The sequence below is a fragment of the Drosophila suzukii genome (assembly GCF_043229965.1).
Source record: "Drosophila suzukii chromosome 2 unlocalized genomic scaffold, CBGP_Dsuzu_IsoJpt1.0 scf_2c, whole genome shotgun sequence".
In the NCBI taxonomy this organism is placed as follows: Eukaryota; Metazoa; Arthropoda; class Insecta; order Diptera; family Drosophilidae; genus Drosophila; species Drosophila suzukii.
In genome coordinates this window covers 13,339,776-13,362,460 of record NW_027255896.1, presented here as the reverse complement: position 1 = coordinate 13,362,460, position 22,685 = coordinate 13,339,776, and the positions used below count along the sequence as shown (strand labels likewise).

The 22,685-nt window shown below is 36.5% G+C and overlaps 1 long non-coding RNA gene across 1 annotated transcript; it reads right to left on the bottom strand.

Moving 5' to 3' along the window:
* Positions 1-7,401: 7,401 nt before the first annotated feature.
* LOC136117750 (uncharacterized) lies at positions 7,402-20,880 on the bottom strand. Its single transcript, XR_010655294.2, has 2 exons — positions 10,595-20,880; positions 7,402-7,967 (listed from the first exon to the last, which is right to left on the bottom strand). It is a non-coding gene; the product is annotated as an uncharacterized lncRNA (long non-coding RNA).
* Positions 20,881-22,685: the final 1,805 nt, after the last annotated feature.

Genomic DNA, 22,685 nt, shown 5'->3' with positions numbered 1-22,685 from the left:
TAATATGTCATAGCTTTCATTCATAGCATTCAGTATTGACCAACGGAAGGAGGTTCATGTTATTTACTTAACATTGGTAAAACTATTTAAAAAATAAACATGTAATAACTACAAATACTCATTTAATAAGCAGGTAAAACAAGTTTTTTCATTATTTAAAGTGCAATAATTATTAAAAAGTTCGTTCTTAAAGTTAGACATTTCATAAAACATATTTGCGCATTTTGCGACTTGATTGCTTAATACTAGTTTCCCATCGATTTGGGAAATCGCTCTAGCGTAATATATTTCGCATCTGTTTTTTTATTATTGGGTATTTTATATAAATTATTACAAGTTCTTTATGCCGTGCGATTTTAAAAACAGAGATGTCCATTAGGTCAGCGATAATTACTGGTTTTTGTTGATGTTTTAATATTTCCATGATGTCATCATTGTTTAATATTTTGGTATTAAAAACGTCAATTTTTGCTAGTGTGATTGTGTCAATTAAATTTTGCAGATCAAATGTTAATAATCGTAAGCGATGTTTTCGCAGTGGTAAATCTTGATCAATAAAAACATTTTTAAAATCATCAGAAAGAGATTCTATTTCTTTAAACAGTTTGGAATTGATAATAAATTGCTTATTATTATTTTCAATTAATTCATCGATTTTATTCTGTATTTTAATAAAATCATCATGATTCCATTCCAGCTAACCATTTCCACACAGTGCCTATCTCATTTATCCCCCTTTTTGACCTAGTTGATATTAATTGTGATAAAATTAATACGATTACTTCTATGTCATATTTAATTTCCCATTGTGACCTTTTATTAGTATCCCTTTTTATATTATCTGATTCCAATTTTATTATTTCTTTATAAAAACTTAAGTTAGTTACGTGAAATAATTCTGCGTATGAATCGTACGTCAATACGTCTTTATTGTCCTTAAATAAAAGATACTCGTGACTATTATTTCTGATTTTGTTAATAAAATAAGGTGTAGTATGAGCACCTGATAAAACCTTTTCTGGAAAAGGAAAAAAAAGTAACATATACATTTTTAGAATTTTATATTATCTTTGTGAATAATTATATTGCTATTGTTGATTATTATTTTGTTAGGTAAATTTTCTTTAACTACTTGTTTTTTATATCTAGTTTTAAGTTTATTTCTTTCCCCGTGTTTCTTTTCATAAATTACCTGTCCTACATGATATACTTTTTTCTTTTCTGTTTTCATTATGTGTTTCTAACATTTTCTCTTGTGTATTTTTTAAAATTTGAGGAATGTTATCGTGCTCTATTTTATTATATAGTACGTCAAAAGGTTTTTGGTTCGTTGTAGAATGAATGCTCTGATTATATTCTTGAGCGGCTCTTATTACTATTTCGGAATAGTCGGTTAGATTAAATTCTTCTTTAATGCATCGAGCTAATTCTGTTAGTGTAGAATGTGCCCTTTCAACTTGTCCGTTTGAGGTACTGTGCCTCGGGTCTGCGTAATGTAAAGTTAAACCGCACCTTTGTGCAAAAGATTTCAATTGGGCCGAGGTAAAGCTTGGTTCATTATCGGTCATTATTACTTTGGCTTGTGGAAATTGTTGAAGAAGTTCCATTACTTTGTTTTCGATATTTAGTTTATTTTGGATTTCTTTTACTACTAAAAATTTTGAGTAAGCGTCAATACAAGTTATGAAAGTAAGACTTTGCGCGTAATATATGTCGATGTGTAAATTTTCGCCTTCTTTACTCGGGATTGGGGCTTCTCCAATTGGAATTTTAGTTGGGTGTCTGTTATATTGGTTTTCATTGCAAATTTTACAATTTTTTATATATTCTTTTAATTTTGTAAGTAAGTTTGGCCAATAATACAATCTACTGATTTGTTTATAATTTTCGTCCCCTGTGTGCTCTGCAATGTGTTTCTTCGATTATAAGTGCTCTGTCCTCAGGAGTTTCTACATCTTGGACAAATATTTTTGTATACAAAGATTTATTCACAAAATTATCTTTAAGTGGTTTTTGAATTCTATAAAAGTCCTCTAAAGTACAATGAATACCTACCGTTAAATTAGGAGGAATATATTCTCTTAAGATTGATATCAAATTTTCGGGAGTGTCAAATTCTATTATATGTCTGGTATTTTCGAATATATTAATCGACTCATGTATTGTATATCTCCCCGTTGCTAATAGCAATTGTTGCTTAAACTGGTTTAAGGGTTTACGGGTTTCTTGTAAAACATTCTCAAAACTACTCTCTGCTGAATGCTAAGTGTTTTGATCTGAGACCGATTCGTTACTGTCAGTTAAGTTGTTGATCTGAATTCTTGATAAGGCGTCTGCAACTACATTAGTTGTACCTGGCTTATAAATGACTTTAGGAGTGAAACTTTCTATGAAGGAGTACCAGCGTTTCATTTCAATATTAGGATTTTTATCAGAGATTGCGAAAGATAATGGTTGATGATCGGTTTGGATTTCAATTCCAATCACTCCGTATAAGTAGTTTCTTAGATTTTTAAGAGCCCATACTATGGCTAAAAGTTCCTTCTTATTAGTTACATAAACTTGTTCCGTTTTAGTCAAGGTTTTTGAAATAAAAGTAATTGGTTTACCTTCTTGAGATAATACTGCACCAATTGCGACGTCCGAAGCGTCGGTGGTCAGGGTAAATTTTTTATTATAATCCGGTTGAACTAATTCTACTTGAGCAATGAGATTTTCTTTCAGCTCGTTAAAAGCTTTAATAGCTGGGTCATCCAGCTGAATAAACATTTTTGTTGACGTTCTTTTTGAAATTTTGCCATTATGACCTCCAAGATATTTTGTTAGAGGTTTGGCAATAGAGGCGTAATTTAAAACAAATTTTCTATAATAGCCCGTAAGGCCTAAGAAACTTCTCAGTTCCTGAATATTTTTTGGAAGCGGATCTTTAATTATGGTGTCAATTTTTTCTGGGTCTGTCTTGATGACGTTATAAGATACGATGTATCCTAGAAAACTGGTTTCGCGTTTAAAAAACTTTCATTTTTCTAAAGAGATTTTCATGTTTGCCTTTAATAAGTCCCTTTGCCTTTGTATAAGTCTTTATAATGTTGTTCAATCGAGTTTGAGAATATTATAATGTCGTCCATGTAGACATGACATGTTTTCCCTATTTGTTCGATAAGGATGTCGTCCATTGCTCTCTGAAAAATTCTTGATGCATTTGTTAGTCCGAATGGCATTCTTAAAAATTCGTATTTTCCATTATTTATTGAAAAGGATGTTTTTTCTACATCAGATTCTTTCATTAATATCTGATGAAAACCTGATTCTAAGTCTATTGTTGAAAAATATCTTGCTTTTCCCAAATTAGATAGAATTACTGATGGGTCTTGCATTGGGTACCTGTCAGGTATGGTATTTTCATTTAATTTTTTATATATATTTACGGCTTGATTTCTCCTTTCTTTGGTACTACCAGAACTGGTGAATTATAAGGGCTTCGACTAGGCCTTATAATTTCCTTTGCTAACATTCTACTGATTTCGCTGTTCACGAAGTCGGTGACAGAAAAAGCGTACGGATATTGTTTCCCGTATATTGGCCTGTCGTGAATAAGATTTATTTCCCCCTTTATGTCTGTTCTAAAAGGAATTTGCATATTTATCTTTGAATGCTCTTTTTCAATATAGAGAACTATTTTTTCCTTTAGTCCGTCTAATTGATCAGTACCTATATTGTTTATCTGTTGTTTGTCGGATAACTCAACGACGGCGGGCTTGAAATTTTTATATTTGAAACGATTTTTATTTATTTGATTTTTGACGGTAATTACTTCGTCGGCACTCTCATGATTTTGAATTCCCAAGATATTTGTATTTTTATTGACGGTACTTACTTCGTCGGCACTCTCAGGATTTGAAATTCCCAAGATATTTGTATTTTTATTGACGGTATTTACTTCGTCGGCACTCTCAGGATTTTGAATTCCCAAGCTTTTTTCACTTTTTTCCACAGATAATAAATCTGTGTTTTCGCTATTTTTTTCATCAAAATATTTTTTTATAATAAATTCTTTTAACGGAAGAATATTATTTTCTTCAATTAAACTTATTTCATTTTTTTCCTCATTATCATAATATTTTAACTTTTCTGTTTTCCCTTTATATTCCAAGACTCCCTTTTCTATATTTATTATAGCTCCAATTGTTCTTAATAAATTAAATCCAATTAGCAGATCAGATTCTAATCCTTCGATTTCATAAAATAATTGTCTTGTTTCAAATATATTTATAATACGGTAATACCTAATAATTGAATACCCATGAACTGTAGTTACCTTTTTGTATATTGATAACTCATTATACCCGTTACTCGTAGAGTAAAAGGGTATACTAGATTCGTCGGAAAGTATGTAACAGGCAGAAGGAAGCGTTTCCGACCCCATAAAGTATATATATTCTTGATCAGGATCACTAGCCGAGTCGATCTAGCCATGTCCGTCTGTCCGTCTGTCTGTCCGGATGAACGCTGAGATCTCGGAAACTATGAGAGTTAGGCTATTGAGATTTGGCGTACAGATTCCTGAGCTTCTTACGCAGCGCAAGTTTGTTTCAGTAGACTGCCACGCCCACTCTAACGCCCACAAACCGCCCAAAACTGAAACTCCTACAGTTTTGATGCTAGATAGAAAATTTTAACTGAAATGTATTGTTCTCATCAATACCTATCGATTGACCTAAAAAAAAGTTTGCCACGCCCACTTAAACGCCCACAAACCGCGAAAACCTGTGACGCCCACAATTTGGATGCTAGATGAAAAATTTGAACTGAAAAGTATTGGTGTCGTCAATACCTATCGATTGATCCAAAAATAAATTTGCCACGCCCACTCTAACGCCCATAACGCTTAAATCTGTCTACCGCCGGTAGGTGGCGCATTTTAATTTCGCTTTGCTGCTTGCATATCTCCATTTCCCTTTGAGTAACGGGTATCTGATAGTCGAGGTACTCGACTATAGCGTTCTTCCTTGTTTTTATTTTCGAAAATTCCCTTTTTTATATTTATATTATATATTATATGTATTATTTTATATAACAAGCAGTGGCTCTATTAAAATCTTTAACTGCTTCTTGGTTTTTCGGTCTGTCCTATTTAAATAAGGCATTCCCCTGTAGGGGTAGTTTGTAGTTTGCTCTTTATTTTGATTAGCGCGATAGTAATTTAATCGATTATTATTTTGATAATAATTATTATTGTATCTACCTCGATTATTATTTGCCTGCCAATTATTATTCGGCTGTCGATTATAACTAGGTTTATTCTGGAGTTGAATCGATGGATCAACATCCATTGGCTCGACGGCTTGTTGCTTTTGATTATTATTATGATTATCGTTTTGCCAAAAATTTCCTTTTTGTGGCCAATTATAGTTCTGGTTATTACTCCAATAATTTCCCGTTTTATTAGTATTATTGTTCTGTCTTTTTTGATCAAATCGTAAGTTGTTTCCTGATATTTATTTTCATTTTTAAATCCATTAAACCTGTTTGCAAATTGAGCACGGAAATTGTTTGATTCTAATTCCTGGATCTTTGTCGATGCATTGGGCAAATCCGGTGCATTTAATGAGAAACAAGTTTCTGAGACTGAACCATTTCCTGCAGAGATAAAAAATTCGTAGAGCATTGCTACATGTTTTGTTTGGTAATTACGCTGTCCTTTCTGTATGTCAATATGGTTTTGCATAGTATAACTAACATTAAATTCTGACTGATTCTGAACCAGTACCGATTGTAAATTACAGCAAAGTGTTGTTGAGGAGGTATCACAAAGATGACAGCGATTTTACAAAACGACAGACGATGACCAAGAAGTGATTATGAGGCTTTCCATTTGACAAGATCCAATTACAAGGCGAAAGAGTTCCAGTGAGAAAAGTGCGACCAAAATGTCCGCGGTGTTTTTCTTCATTTTTCCGACCTCCAAATCGAGCCACGCGAATGAAAGGGTTGTGGTTTTTGTTGCACACTTAAAAATAAATAACTTGTCTGTTTTTTGTCCTTTTAATCACATTAAACCCCGATCGGGGTTTATAAATATTTCAATTTCTTATTATTGTTTATTGTTGCGTTCCAATTTGTGTATAATATATTCATTATATCATAATCATTATATATTAATAATATCATTATATTTGAATAGGAAACGATAAAAAATTCAACCTTAAAAAAAATCTGCAAGGTCCAATGTAAGGAATTATTTTAAGCGTTTACATGGTGGCAACACTGAAATATGGGTGCGCTTGCGTCGTGTGGATGAGCAAGTTCATCAACACGACGCAAGCGCACCCATATTTCTAACCGTGCCGAAATCAGCCCGGACTCTAGAAGCGTTTTACGACGTTAAAGAACCATAACAAATACGATAGTAACTCGTCGTCAACAGATAATGCAGCGTCCAAAATTAAAGGCGGTTTTAACCTTTGCTTAAAGACATATGCCTTGTTTTGCTCGCACGCTCAATTGAATTATGTAATATACTCTCCTGTTAGAGAATTTGAAACAAATAATTTTCAAATGTAAGCGTATTGTTACGTTTTTTTAAATATTTTTGGGCTACTAATTTACTCGAATTTAAAGTCTGCTCAGGAAACTGACTCTTCTTACGGGCTGATACAGGAAGTGTCAACGCGGTGGAACATCTGCTTCAAAATGATGAGCAGGCTTTCAAAACTTAAAGACGCAGTTTCTTATGTCCTTCTGGACACCAAAAAGGCACCTCCACCGCAGCAGAGGAAACATTAGTTCTCAATGATCTCGAGCTACTGTTTGAGCCTTGTAATACTGCGCGGTAAAAAGTCACTACAATCTTGGATCCTTCATTTTATAAGAAAGGATTCCAGGAGAGCAGCTATGCTGATTCACCTGCGGAAGAGCTGCAGAACAAACTTTGCGGACAAATATATGAAGAAGCGTGGGGCGTTTCCAAATATTTGGCGTCTTATCTTTTGTTACCAGATTTGTCTTCATAAAGGAAAAAAACAGTTTCTTCACCGGAATCTTTAGTTGGTGAATCGTGTGTTAATAGATTTTGTGTTAACCGAAAATGTATTCAAATTTCTGGATAGTCCGCAAAGTTTGTTCTGCAGCTCTTCCGCAGCTGAATCAGCATACCTGCTGTCCTGGAAGCAAGCAATTCCAACAGCAACAGATTTGCGCTTCTAGCAGGAAATAGTCCAGAACAGGCTCAAGAGACCCAACCGAAACCTAAGCCCCCACCAATTTACATTAGGGAGAAAATCTCGAACGCCCTGGTCAACAAAATTGTTGCGCTGACCGGGGACGAAAACTTTTATGTTGTTCCGGTCACAGAAGGGGATATCCATGCAGGGTCCTCTTTTCAGAAAAGATAACGCTGACTTTAACTAGTATGATGATATGCTTTATTCACATTCGACTGGTTAACTTAGGTTTTACAAAATGTATATAAGAATGCACACAATTTATTTATGTGTGCGTGTGATTTCCTGGAAGGGTCACACTATTTCGTCAGAATCCAGATTTCACGTGTTGTCTCTTGTATTCGTCCTGTGGTCCTTCCACAGCATGTGGAAACCCAGTAAACCCAGTAAAACCCAATTAGGTCAATCTTAAAATTAATACAAAGAAAATTGAATATTCAAAATGACAAAATGATGTGATGCAAAATTAACATACAAAACAATTAAAGGCAATTTCAGGAAGTAATCTTATAAATTTGAAAATTATAAAGTAGTTAGGAATATCTTCTGTTTTTAAATTCAATAACATAGTTTCAAAAAATTATTCTTTTAAATGATAAATTAAATTATGTCTTCAACTTTTATGTAAGTATATAAAAAAAATTGTCGTCTGCATCCATCAATCGGTTAAGCCAAGACGCTGTCTTAGTTGTGCGAAGCGTGGAGCTGGGAGTGGTTTTGTTAATATATCCGCCAGTTGATGATCTGTAGAAATATACTCAAGTTTTATTAGTTTATTTTCAACTTGTTCACGTGAAAAATGATATTTGATGTCTATATGTTTTGAACGTTTGTGGCAAGAGGGGTTGTTGGCTATACTAATACAGCCCTGATTATCTTCAAAAATTGTAATAGGTTGCTTTGATTTATGTTCAAACATTCTAGTAAAGATTTTAACCATAGGGCTTCCCTTACAGCCTCAAACAATGCCATATATTCGGCTTCGGTTGATGATGCTGCCACTGAATTCTGTTTTCTAGTACTCCAACAAATCAGGTTTGTTTTAAACATCTTGAAAAGATATCCTGTTGTACTTCTCCTATCCAATTGACTTCCACCCCAATCTGAATCTACATATCCAACAAAGAAGTCGTCATTCTTCTCAGTTTTAGTGAATGTTAGCTTAAAATCAATAGTATCTTTCAGATATCTTAATACCCTTTTTAAGCATAGCCAAAGCTCTTTATTATTTTTCTGACTATACCGACTCAAAAGATTTACAGATATACTGAGATCTGGCCTTGTACATAGCATTACATACATAAGGCATCCAATCAAACTTTGACAAGGAGAATCGTCTCTTTCATCAGAGTCTAATAAATCAAAGTTCAGTTTACTTGGAAGTGGTGAATTTACAGAATTACATTGCTCCATTTTAAATTTTAATAAAATATTTTTAATATAAGCTGATTGGCTTAATTCCACTTTACTTTCTTTTGTGTCTATTTTAATACCAATAAAATACTTAATTTCCATTAAATCTGTCATTTGAAACTTGCTCATTAAATATGACTTAAATTTATTCATTGTTAAAATGTTTTCTGTACAAATAACCAAGTCATCTACGTATAACAAAACATATATATTTTTTAAAATAGTCCCTTTATCCAAAATATATATACATCTATCTACAGGTGAATTTTTAAAACCAATATCTTTTAAAGCCTTTTCAAACACTTTAAACCAACAAAGCAGTTTTTACATCCATATGATGTACTTTAAGGCTGTACTGGTTTGAAAAAGACATTATAAGTCTGAAACTTGCAATTCTAGCCACAGGGGCAATGTTTCGTCGTAATCGATTAAATATTCCTGTGTAAATCCTCGTGCTACAAGTCTGGCTTTATATTTTACTGGTCTACCAAACTCGTTCTGTTTTATTGTAAATATCCATTTACAATCGACTATGTTTTTGTTTTCAGGTCTTTCTACCAGTGACCATGTATTGTTAATTTCACGAGAATTAAGCTCATCTTCAATAGCTGCTCTCCACTGTTCTTTATCACTCCTATTTTAATTTCATCAAAAGATATTGGAGCACTACCTGTTAAAGTTTGCGCATTCATAACACAAATTTTAATCATATCTCTATATGACAATTTGGGCTTTTCTTTTAGTCTATTGCTTTTTCGAATTTGAGCATTTGAGTCACTTGGTTCACCTTCAGATAAAACACCAGATATCTCTGGATCGGCCTTTTCCACTTCATTTTCAATTTCACTAGGCTGCACATCTGATACTACTATATCAGTGTTTTTCTGAACCGTTTCACTCTCAATAAGACCAGAGTCTTGAAAAGCAGGTTCAATATTTTCTTCAAGAATGGGAAAATCCATGTTGTTATCAACATCCACAGCTCTAGACATTATCCTGCTTGATTCATCAAACACTACGTCTCTTGCAATAACAAATTTGTTATTCTCCACATCCCATACTTTATATCCATTTGGTTCATACCCGACAAGTATACCTTTCCATGATTTGTCATCAAATTTTCTTTTTCTCGTTTTATTGAGAACGTATACTGTCGAACCAAAAACTCTTAAGTACTTCAGGCACGGCTTTTTGCTGTGCCACATTTCAAAAGGTGTCTTTCTGCATTCATGTAATGCACTAGTTGGGCTTCTATTAATAAGGTAGGTGGCTGTTAGCACTGCTTCACCCCAGAAAGTTTTCTGAATCTTGCCCCCTATAACTAAAGCTCGAGCTTTTTCCGTTATAGATCTAATCATCCTTTCGGATACACCATTTTGTTGTGGACAGAACTTCTTTTTGAACACAGAACTCTTTCATTTCATTCGATAAATACTCCCTACCATTATCAATATAAAGGTTAACTATATTTAAATTAAACAAAGCATGCGTTTTAGCTACATAGTCTTGAAATACACTAAGAACTTCTGACTTATAACTCAACAGGTAAGTTACACAATAATGCGTATACTCATCAATAAAAACTACATAATAATTCTTATGATCAACAGTAGATGGGGTTATTGGACCACACACATCAGAATGTACCACAAATAATGGTCGATTTATGTGGTCCTTGTTTTTAAATTTATTAAAACTTAATCTCGCCTGCTTTCCCTTGACACAAGCTTCACGTAATTCATTTTCTGGTTTTATGTTATTCAGCAAATCTGTATCGTCAAACATATTTTTGGTTTTAATTTCTAAAAACTTTCCCTTACTCGAATGACCTAGCCTCTCATGCCACAAACTATAATTATTATTTTTAGCTGCATTTGCAATACAAGCTAGTTTATTAGAAAAGAAATTAACCAATGGAACATTTCAAAATATACTTCCATTCATTACAATTATTTTACCTTTTCTAACAGTTACACCTCCTGTGTGAAATACAATGGTAAGGCCTGCCTCCTGCATTTTTTTAACTGAGATCAAGTTTTCAGGGATATCAGGACAGTATAAGAAATCTTTAAGCTCAATTTTCTCATTTGAATCTGTGCACAGCTTCACTGTTCCTTTCTTAACTGCATAAATGAATACATCGTTCTTGGCAACAGAAATTTTAATAGGTTCATCTAGTTCAGTGATAGTTGTAAACAAACTCTCATTGTTGGCCAAATGGTCTGATGCGCCAGAATCCAATATGAACCCAATGTTTGGTTGGCTATTTGCGCGTCTCATCATAAATGCGATCCCATTATGATTTCCTTGCCTTTGTGTGGATGTCATCTGCGCCTGTTTGCCATTTCCATGTTTCTCCTTTTCCCTTTTTAGAGCAAAGCAATCTTTTTTAATGTGACCACTCTTGCCGCAATGAAAACATTTTTTCTGGAACTTTGAAACTCTATTTGTTGCAAATTTGCTACTTTTCTTATAAGAAAATTGAGGCTTACTGTCCTTTTTTACAGCCTGCATAACCTTTAGACTGGTATCTTTGCTAATATTTTTTAGCTTGATCTCGTGATCCAACAGACGATTTTTTACAAAAGCCAAGGTTAAATTGTTTTCTGCTAAAGTTTCTATTGCCGTTATAACGCCGTCATACGAAGATGGCAGTGTTAGTAGTAAATGCGAAACCTTGTCCATTTCTTCAACTTTAGCACCTGATGCTAGCAATTCGGCAATGAGTTCGTCAAGCAAATTAAAATGGCTTAATAACTGAGAATCGCTCTTAAGTTTTAAAGATAGCAGTTGCTTGCGTGTAGACAACTGTGAGGCCAAACTCTTCCTCTCATAGATGGAATCTAAATTTTGGAAAACCTGCTTTGCAGTATCTTCACTTTTAGCAAAACCTAAAAACGAGTCACTTAAGTACTCAATGATCACGCTTTTTGCACATTTCTCCTTTTTCTGCCATTCAACCAAATCTTCTTCTTCTTCTTCTTGGTCTATAACTTTCAACACATCTATTTCGTTTAACAATGCCCTTATACGAAATTTCCAGATGGAATATTTTTCTCCATCAAATGGCCTTATATTTCGTTTATTGGTTTTCTCCATTTTTTTGTTTAATATATATAATAAAATGATACTTTTACTTAGCTGCAGTTATGGCGTGGTCTGGTCCCATAACCTATAAGAATACACACAATTTATTTATGTGTGTGTGTGATTTCCTGGAAGCGTCAGGATTTCACGTGTTGTCTCTTGTATTCGTCCTGTGGTCCTCCCACAGCATGTATAATGTGCTCGGCGCAATACTACACTTCCCACCAACTCACAAACCAAGTTAAATACACTTTATGTATAGTTTTAGATATATATTTTAAGTTCCTTGGATCACGTCTTGTCACTTCAAAATTATGCGGAATAAGTGAGAGCTGAACCAGCTCATCGGAACCAAAACGATATTGGTGTTACCAGTAGTGAGCAGAATACTTTTGCTTATACGATATTCTTATCGATATGAAGTAATGTCATATTCCAACAATGTACGTGTGCTAAAGAACTGCGTTGCAACTTTTCACTCACGTTGCAACTGGGTATCGAGTACAACTTAGGAACATCGAGTACAACTTAGGAACATCGAGTACAACTTAGGAACATCAAGTACAACTTAGGAATATCGAGTATTACTCAGGAACATCGAGTACAGAAAAGGAAAGATATTAGATCAGTAGGTAAGACCGCTTGTAGTGGTCCTTGTCTCTCCACTATCGCATCCCACAATCGTCCCTCCTGACGCGGGATTCGTCCCGAATGCCTTCATGTACTCTGCGACGGTTGATGTCTCAAACGGCCCATCCCCTTCTCCTACCCTTTCAACTTCGTATCTTCCATGGTTTCCTACTTTGACAACTTTATACGGCCCTAGGTACTTCCTTCCAATTTCAAACCAGTACCATACTGGGTGCGCTTAATAGCTACCAAATCGTTTAACTGGAACTTCTTTTCTACCTTTCTTTTTGCATAAAAAGCTTTCTCGTTTTCCGCTTGGATACTCTGAATGTTCTCCCTTGCTTCCTGCCTTAGTTTGTGGCGTTCATCACCTAACTCCGAAATGAAACAGTCCTGTATCAATGACTTGAGCTGGACATCTCCTGAGATACGCATATCTAATCCTGTTAGCAGTTTGAATGGTGATACTTTGGTACTCCTCGGCTCAGTGTTATTTATGATCTGCTGTACCTTACCTACATGCTTATAGCAGCACCCAGGGCTTTCCAGGCTTAAATTGAGCATCGGAACAACTATTTTATGCATGCGTTCTACTTGTCCGTTTCCCCTTGGTACGCCTGTTGCAATCAGCAAATGTTGAATCTTCTCCGTATCGCAGTACTCCTTGAACAGGTGGGATGTGAATGCAGCTCCACGATCTGACACTTTTCTATACGGATTTCCAAAACAAACAGGCGCTCCAAACAAGTTACCACTTCTTCAACCCCTGTGCTTCGTGTAGGATACAACCATACGTACTTGAAAAAGGCATCTACAATCACGAAGATGTGATTATACCCTTTTTTGGTTAACTCCGTCGGACCAAAATGATCTACATGGTATGTGACGAGCGGCTTGTCTCCTTTGTCTGTTGGTGTAAGGAACCCTTCTTGCCTACCAGCCTTCGCATTCACAAGGATGCACTCTACGCAATATCAACCACTTGCGCTAATTTCTCTTTTAGTTTCGGAATGTAATACGACTTCTCAATTAAATCCTGCGTTTTCTTGGATGAGAAATATCCTTGCTTGATAATCTCGGTTTCCATGAGTGAAGGAACTACTAGCAACTCTTTATTAGGATCTTTGAACAGAACTTCGTTCACTATGTAGAAGTCTTCATAGCCTTTGGTCTCAACGACACTTTTGAGTAAACGATGAAACAAACTGTCAGTCAACGTAAGACATGAACCCCACTCAACGCATCGACATGTCTCATCTTCGAACCTTCTATTTCGTAGTCGAAATCTTGTAGGTACATCGCCCATCTAGACACTCTGAACACTCAGTCCGTAATGATTTTAAACTTTTTCCCTAAAACGTACACCCGCCACTTTACCAAGGCTCCAATAACAGCAAGTACATCCAGTTCATAGGAATGATACATTTCCTCACATGGCTTGGTTTTACGGCTCATGTAGAAAACTGGATGCCACAAGTTATCACAGGGATCTCGTTGAAGCAAAACGGCTCCAAATCTGAACTTGGATGCATCGATATGAATTTCTGTTTCAAGCGAATGATTATAGAGCTTCAGAACTGGTCAACTGATCAACGCTTCTTTTTTTTTCTTATTTTCTTATTTGGACGTTGATGCACTATGGTCAGTACAAACAAGTGGCCCTACGACACTAAGCAAAGCTTGTTACGCGCGGAGCCCATCACCGTTTTGGGCGAGTAAACATAATCGCGGACAAAGAAAAAGACAATGTAACAATAGACAATTAAAAATACAGGTCAATATACGAATAGACAAAATACATCAAGTAAAACTAATTAGTTACTAGGGAGGATAGTATTGTTGATTTAAAGATAGGAAGTGAGTCAGTAGTAGATATTAGATGATATAGTCTATTATAATCATTGCAAAGTACTCTAAAAGGTTCATGCATTGCGTAATTAGAGATACAGTGATTTAATACTAAAGGAATATAGTTTCTAGTGAATCTATTTGGCACATTAAAATGCCGGCGACCCAGTAACTCGGGACTCTCTACATCACCATGAATAAGATTTCTAATAAACGTAATACCAAGCATAGTTCTACGGTTAGCTAACGATGGTAAGTTAATTAGAAGTAGTCTACTAGAGTAGGATGGTAGTATTAGGCTTGTATCCCAGTTAAGTCTCCGTAAGGCAAATATTAAGAAGTTTTTTTGCACAGACTCAATCCGGTCTATATGCACGCCATATTGGGGACTCCAAACAGGAGCGCAGTACTCAAGAATTGGTCGGACTAATGAAATAAACAAGGTCTTTGTGACATAGGGATCATCGAATTCCTTCGACCACCTTTTGATAAATGCAAGCATGCCCCTGGCTTTATTTACCAGAGTAGTAATGTGATCGGAAAATTTAAGTCTAGGATCCATGTAGACTCCAAGGACGTCAGCATGCGTTATCCTATCTAACGCACAACCACTCAAAGTATACGTTGAGTAGTGGGGGCTGACACGAAAAAAGGTCATTAGTTTACACTTAGAACCATTTAAATTCAATTCATTATCCATGCACCATGTTTGAAATGCATTTAGATCCGATTGTAAAGCTAAACTTTGTGCGGGGTCATTATATTGCAGGCACAACTTAACGTCATCTGCGTACATAAGAACCCGTGACTTCGTTAAGACTAATGGAAGGTCATTTATAAATAATGTAAACAGGAGCGGACCGAGATGACTTCCTTGTGGTACACCGGAAGTAACTCGGATTAGGGATGACAAAGAGTTTTTAAAAATGACCCTTTGAGTCCTATCATTCAAATAACTTAAAATCCACCTAAGAAGATCACCTGAAAACCCTAAAACGTCCAATTTCCGGACTAAAATCGGGTGACTTACAGAATCAAACGCCTTACTAAAATCAGTGTAGACCACATCAGTCTGATGATTCTTTCTAAAACCTTCTTACCTTTTTAAATGCTGCGAATCTCGAACCTCACCTCCTTTCGCAACATGTCGGACAACGGCTTGGCAATTACGGTGTATCCTTCCACAAACCTACGGAAGTACGACGTCAGTCCTAAGAATCTTTGGACTCCTTTCTTGTCGCTCGGAATTGGAAAATCAGCAACTGCTTGAGTTTTCTCAATACCTGGCTTGAAGGTACCGCTTTCAACGACATAGCCTAAGAAGTTAACTTTGCGCTTCAACACCTGACATTTACTCAAATTAATGATAACATCGTCCATGTATACAACCGCTTCCTCGTTCTTAATCGAATCACATATAACTGTCAATCACATATCACTGCTGGAGAGTTTGTTATACCGAAGGGTACAAACAGGAACTCATACTGACCACTCTGAGTGACGAACGATGTATACTTTCGAGATTCAGGCGAAATAGGCACGTGAAAGAAACCATAAGTCAAATCTAGATTTGTAAAAACTTGTCCACCTTGTTGCTTTTCGATCACACAGTTCATTTGAGCTGTTGGGAAGTTATCTCGGACAATCTTTTCACTTAACTTTCTATAATCGCAACACAAGCGCTTCTTCCCGTTCTTCTTATCTACAAGCACCACTGGCGAAGCAAAATCGGATGTACTAGGTTTGATAATCCCTTCCTCTAGCCATTCTTGAACCTGGTCATCGACAATTTTCTGATCGCAATAAGCTTATCGTCTCGGATGTTGGAAAACAGGCAACTCGTCTGTCAACAAGATCTTCATCTCGACTGGGGAAGTGAGATTTCTCTCTGGCTTGTAATTATCGATCAATGACTCCACTTCAGAAGCTACTTCCTGACTTAAGTGCTCCAAATCTACAGCCGAAACTGTCTTAGAGTCTTTCGTGCTGTATACACGTACATTGCCCTGTCTGGTTATTGTCTGATCCTGTCGTTGGTCTTTGCTGAAGACTTCGAACTCTTGGCCAAAATATAGTTGGTTGTGAAACGACTTTATCGTCCTGAACGACATTGGTTGCTCTCTCTGTTTTGACCTGTACTTTTGCTTAACACTGCGCTTCTCGGTGTCCTGGCTGATCGCATTTGAAACATTTCTCTTTCACAGGACAGTCTTTCTTCATGTGAGACGAATATAAAGGATACTAGTTTTCCCAACCTGCGATGAACTTCTGCTGAGGATAACTTGATTCCAAATTCCTCCAACAAAGCCGATTTCGAACTGGCCCAGTCCTTGATATTCCTCTGGCTACGCACAAACATCTTTGCTGCTCCACTAAGTAACAGTTTTGCATACACAAGCAACTGTAAAGGGTTCCACTCAACTCTTGCTGCACAATCTTCCAACTCTCATATCCAATGGTTTATATCTGGGGATCTCGACCCAGAAAACTGCGAAACACTGCCCTCTACATCTTTCAACATGAACCATGATCTACCCTGCCTTTCATTTCTTAGTCCTTGATGCCAACCTGATGCGTTTGGCCGATATATTGTGGTTTCTGCGGACGTTAGTGATAGACCATCTTCACCATTATCCTCCGTTTCCGTTACGTCAACAACCTATCTTGCAATTCCGCATTCAATCCAGTCGTACCCAATTGTAACTCCGACAACTTCCGACGCAACTCTTCAACTCGCAATGCCAAGATCTCGCTTGTCTCCGTTTTAAAACTTTTTCCTGTAGATTATTAAGATTAAACAATGATTCTTAAATGTAGAATCAAAAGCAAATTGTAAATAGATTAACCACCCTGCCTCTGGAACTGCTTGATTTCAATGTTATCCCACTACTTTACAAACGACTTGAAATAAACTTTCCGCCAACTCTCCACCAAAAGCTCAGCCACTCGCTCAATGATGTCGCTTGTGGTCGTCGTCGTATTTCTTTTTTACAATGAAGACTTCCAAACTCAACTGGAACTTTCTGGATGCTTTCGTCTGCTGCCAAGATCTGTGTACCAGCCTTCCGCTTGCACAATCCTGCACGCATGCTCCGATGACCACACCAGATCCAATGTCTTGCTCGCTGTATCTCCACTGCTTCCAACCCGTGTCTGCTGCTTCTCCTAGATCTCCAGCCAAAGAAAACACCGAAGCTATAATTTGTTTCATATTATTTTCCCACCAATTTTTCGATCGTTCCTATGGTAGCTATATGATATATTCGTCCGATTTTGATAAAATTTAATTCGAAATTCAAAACTAATTGAAAAATGTTATTTCCAAGCTGAGGAGGTTATATGTTAAAAAAAACCAAAGATATAATTTAAAAAAAATTGTTTTCCGATTATTCTATGTATTATTGGGAGCTATAAGATATAGTTATCCGATCCGGCTGGTTCCGACTTATATACTACCTGCAAAAGATATAAGACTTTTGGGAAAGTTTCCGCCCGATAGCTTTCAAACTGAGAGACTAGTTTGCGTAAAAACGGACGGACAGTCGGACATGACTAGATCGACTCGTCTAGTCATGCTGATCAAGAATATATATACTTTATGGGGTCGGAAACGTCTCCTTCACTGCGTTGCAAACTTCTGACTGAAATCAATATATCCTCTGCAAGGGTATAATGAAGTGCACCCCATTTATAACCTGCAATACTTATTGCACCGAAGAATTAACGTGGAAGAGCCACATAAAAGGAACAGCCCAGTGCAATGCACAAATTGTCAAGAAATACGGACACACCAGGGCACACTGTTCACTTCGAACAGTCTGTGTAGCTTGTGGAAAAAGGAAAAAATGCGTTAACTGCCAAGGTAACCACACGGCAAACTACTGGGGCTGTCCGATCTACAAGGAGATGAAGGACCGCATGCGAAAAGTGACAGCAACGCGTCATCAGAATACCCAAACTCCGTACACTTACTCGAGTACGACGCCGGAAGTATTTTTCGGCACGGCTGCAAGATCCTTATTTGGCCAACTAAACTCCCAGAATGTCTTCTCATACGCCGATGCCCTTCGATCAGGGACGGAAACCCCACTCCTGTCTAATCTAGGAAACGCTCAGCAGATCCAAGTACAATCGCAAATCACTCTGGAATCTATGATGGTCACTATGCAGCAAAGTATGATGGAATTCATGTCATTCATGAAAGCGACCATGCAAACACTGGTTCGAAACCAGAACATGGCCTTACAACTACTTGCAGGCAAGCAGTCTAAATAACAGATGGCAAATCTACGAATTACAATGTGGAACGCCAATGGCGTTTCACGGCACAACCTTGAAGTAACACAGTTCCTGAATGATAATCATATCGACTTTATGCTACTGGTAGAGACGCACCTCACAAACAAATACAACTTCCAAATAAGAGGCTACACTTTCTACCGCACAGACCATCCAGATGGTAAAGCCCACGGCGGAACCGGCATCTTGATCAGGGAACGCATCAAGCACCACTTTCACCAAAAGGTTTGCAACTAATTACTTGCAAGTCACGTCTATCAAAGTGCAGTCAGGCAACGGAGACCTCACCATAGCAGCTGTCTACTGCCCGCTTCGCTTTTCAATTTCTGAAGGACAATTCATGGATTTCTACAACTTTCTTGGAAATCGCTTTATAGCTGCAAGGGACTATAATGCCAAACACACGCACTGGGGATCGCGCCTTGTGACTCCCAAAGGAAGGCAATTGTACAATGCAATCATAAAAGTGAACAAAAAGTTAGACTTTGTTTCCCCTGGCAGCCCCACATTCTGGCCAACAGACCCCAGGAAAGTTCCAGACCTAATAGACTTTGCGGTGACAAAAAACATTCCCCGCAATATACTAAGCGCCAAAGCGTTTTCAGGCCTGTCGTCAGACCATCCACCAATGCTTATAACTCTTCTTCAAAGCACAAAAACTACAGATCACCCCCTTAGGCTGACGACGCACAGAACCAACTGGTTAAAATATAAAAAGTATGTAAGCTCACACATCAAATTAACCGAAGCAATAACCGAATTAATTCAACATCGAAGTGGACATCGACTGCTCTACCGATGCTTTTGAAGAAGTATTCTGCCACTATCTTAACACCACAAGGCAGGGACGTGCAAGCCAACCCCTTCAAAACTAATCTGCAAATTGAACGGCTAGTCCTAGAAAAGAGGCGCCTGCGACGTGCCTGGCAAACCAACAGATCGCCGTAATCAAAACAACGTCTTAAGGAAGCCACTCGCACACTAAATCGAGCTCTAAAGCAAGAAACAGAAAATGCACAGCTGCGGTACATTAAAAAACTTTCACCAACCAGTACAAAACATCCTCTGTGGAGGGCTCACCCAAATATGAGCTCTCCAATCGAAACAGTCACTCCTATAAGAAATTCATCTGGCAGCTGGGTCCGCAGCGACGAAGATAGAGCCGAAAATTTTGCTTTACTTCTACAATATTTCCCTACCACCATTGTTTCAGCCAAAGGAGATCGGGAAAGTCATTGGGGAACTGAAACCGAAAAAGGCCCCTTGCGGTGACAAAATAACCCCAAAAATATTTATTGAACTTCCAAACTCTGCCATTGAGGTTATTTGTAAGCTCTTCAATGGGACCAAAACTCTCGGCTATTATCCGAAAAAATAGAAAAAACCTATTATCATTATGATACCGAAGCCCGGAAAAGACCACGCAATTCCGTCATCCTACAGACCATTAGTTTATTATCGTGTCTGTCTAAGTTGTTCGATGAAGTGCGCTAAGGCCTACTCTGTTCCTCCTATACACAGCGGATATTCCCACAAACGAGCAGCTAACAACATCTACGTTGTACCTCCTCGTAGTAGACAGGTGGCTATCTGAACAAATATGTAAACACATAACGTTTACTCTCAACAGGCAAAGATGTCCTCCACTATCATTGAATAATACGCAGATTCCCCAAGTCAACGATGTAACGTATCTCGGCGTCCACCTTGACAGACGACTAACCTGGAGAAGACTCATCGAAAGCAAGAAAGTACATCTAGAACTACTCTAGAACTGCGTCTGGACTACAAGGTTTTGCTGTACAACTCCACTCTCAAGCCCATCTCGACATATGGCTTCCAGCCATGGGGGAACGCCAGCAGCAGCAACATAGACATTGTACAGTGCGTTCAATCGAAAATTCTGCGAACTATCACTGGGGCACCATGGTATATTCGCAACCAAAACGTCCACAGGGACCTAGGCATTCTTACCGTAAAAGATGAAATAGACAAACAAAAAGCGTCCTACAATGAAAAACTCTCTGTGCACCTCAATCGCCTTGCAAGAGGCTTGACTTAAGTTTCCAGCCGATCCCGTCTACAACGCAACGACCTGCATTTTCAGCATTTTTTTCAAAGATATGCTATGACATAAAATTTCTGTATTACAAGATTCTAAAAATATTAGGTTTTTATTAATCGATTTGTTGTTTCTTATTATTTACCTTTTTATTTATTTCATATATGAAAGGAACGTATCTTAACTTTTTCTTTAAGTATTTTAAGTATGAATATGTACTATAATTTTGTGCTGTTTTTTCAAAGATATGCCATCAAATTTCTGTAAAACAAGATTCTTCGATTAATCGAATTTTTTCTTAAAAGATCGAACAGTATCGTTGCACTGAGAATCGATTTTTTCATAGTTCCGAATTTAGGTTCATTTTTCATTGAAATCCAAATAGATGGATGGATTCCAATCCTTCGATTTCATAAAATTAAGGTCTGGATTCTAATATATTAATAATTTGGTCATTTTTATGAATGGGATACCCACGAACTGTATATACTTTTTAATATATTGATAACTCATTTTCATTTTCAAAAAAGGAACTTTTTAATATAACAAGCAGTGGCTCCAGTGCCTATTAAAAGGCTTAACTGCTTATTAGTTTTGTCATTTTAAATAAAGCATTCCCCCTATAGGGGTGTGATCTTCATTGATATAACTTGATCTTGTTACCTTATTAGCAGGCTGAACATCTTCCTTCCGGTTGCATTTTTGAACTTGAGTTTGCTTCTATCTTGATTTGTAGGATAACAGGTTAAACGATTATTATTTTGACAATAGTTATTATTATATCTTCCTTGATTGTTATTCGCCTTTCAATTACACTAGTTTACAGCCAAAATGATGATGATTGTTAAGTTGGACCCCAATATCACAAAAAAGAAAACTTCAAATTTTTAAACGGACAAGGTTTTTAAATATTTTTTTATAAAATTTGGTTGGTATCTCCGTTTTTAGTTTAAGCCTATAATGTCACCCTTTAATTTTGCCCAATAAATGAAAGGCTAAAATGAGAGCTAAGACTCGTCAAAGTTTGAAAATGTTCAAATTTTTTAACAGATTAGTGATTGAAAGGCGTCTGCTGATATAGGAAAAACTCGAAAAGAACCGACCACTAATCGAGACGTGCACCACTTTAAAGTTACCATCCATACGAAGGAAACAAGCCATATTTGTACAAAATCCGTGGTTAAATAGGTACAATCTAATTTGTCATAGTTTTCATTCATAGCAGAATTGCCACTTAAATTTGAATTTCAGTATTGACCAGTTCATGTTATTCCCTTAGGCAGTGCTGTGAAACTTTTTTATTTACGAAGTATTGGTAAAACTATTTAAAAAATAAACATGTTATAACTAGTTTAGTTATATGTTTACTTAAATATTATCATTAATTTATTTCTTATATGTTTATTTGCTTAGTTTTTATCCATTCCCAAGTATAATCGATTGTCGCTATTAACAATGTTAATACACATTACTGCCTATGGAAATGACATGAAAAAGTTTGACGAGTTGTAGCTCACAAAGCTATAGCTAATCGGCAAAATTAAACGGTGACATTATAGTTTAAAGTAATACATACATCACCTAAACTGGTTAACCGCAACTCGTGATATAACTAAAAACAAGGATACCGAAAAGTTTTCTTTAGAAAATCTTTTAAAACACTTATCCGTATGAAATATTTCTGACTTCTTTTTTGTAATCTAGGGGTCCAACTCTACCGCGAACTACCATCATTCTTCTTAGGGCAGTTTAAAAACAGAATTTCGTAAACTAGTTTTATTATCAGGTTTATTTTGATTTGGAGCGATGGATCAACGCTTATTGGCTCGATTGTTTATTGCTTTTGATTTTTATTCTGATTATTGTTTTGCCAAAAGTTCCTATTTAGTGTCCAATTATTATTTTGGTCTTAATTTCAATTATTATCCATTCACTTAGTATTATTATTTTGTTTGGAATGTTCTAGATTAAATCGTAAGTTGTTTCCTGATCTTAATTTTCATTTTTAAATCAATAATATCTATTTGCACGGAATTTGTTTGATTCTAATTCCTTTGTCGATGCATTAGGCAAATCCGGTGCATTTAATGAGAAAAAGGTTTGTGACATTGAACCATTTCAGA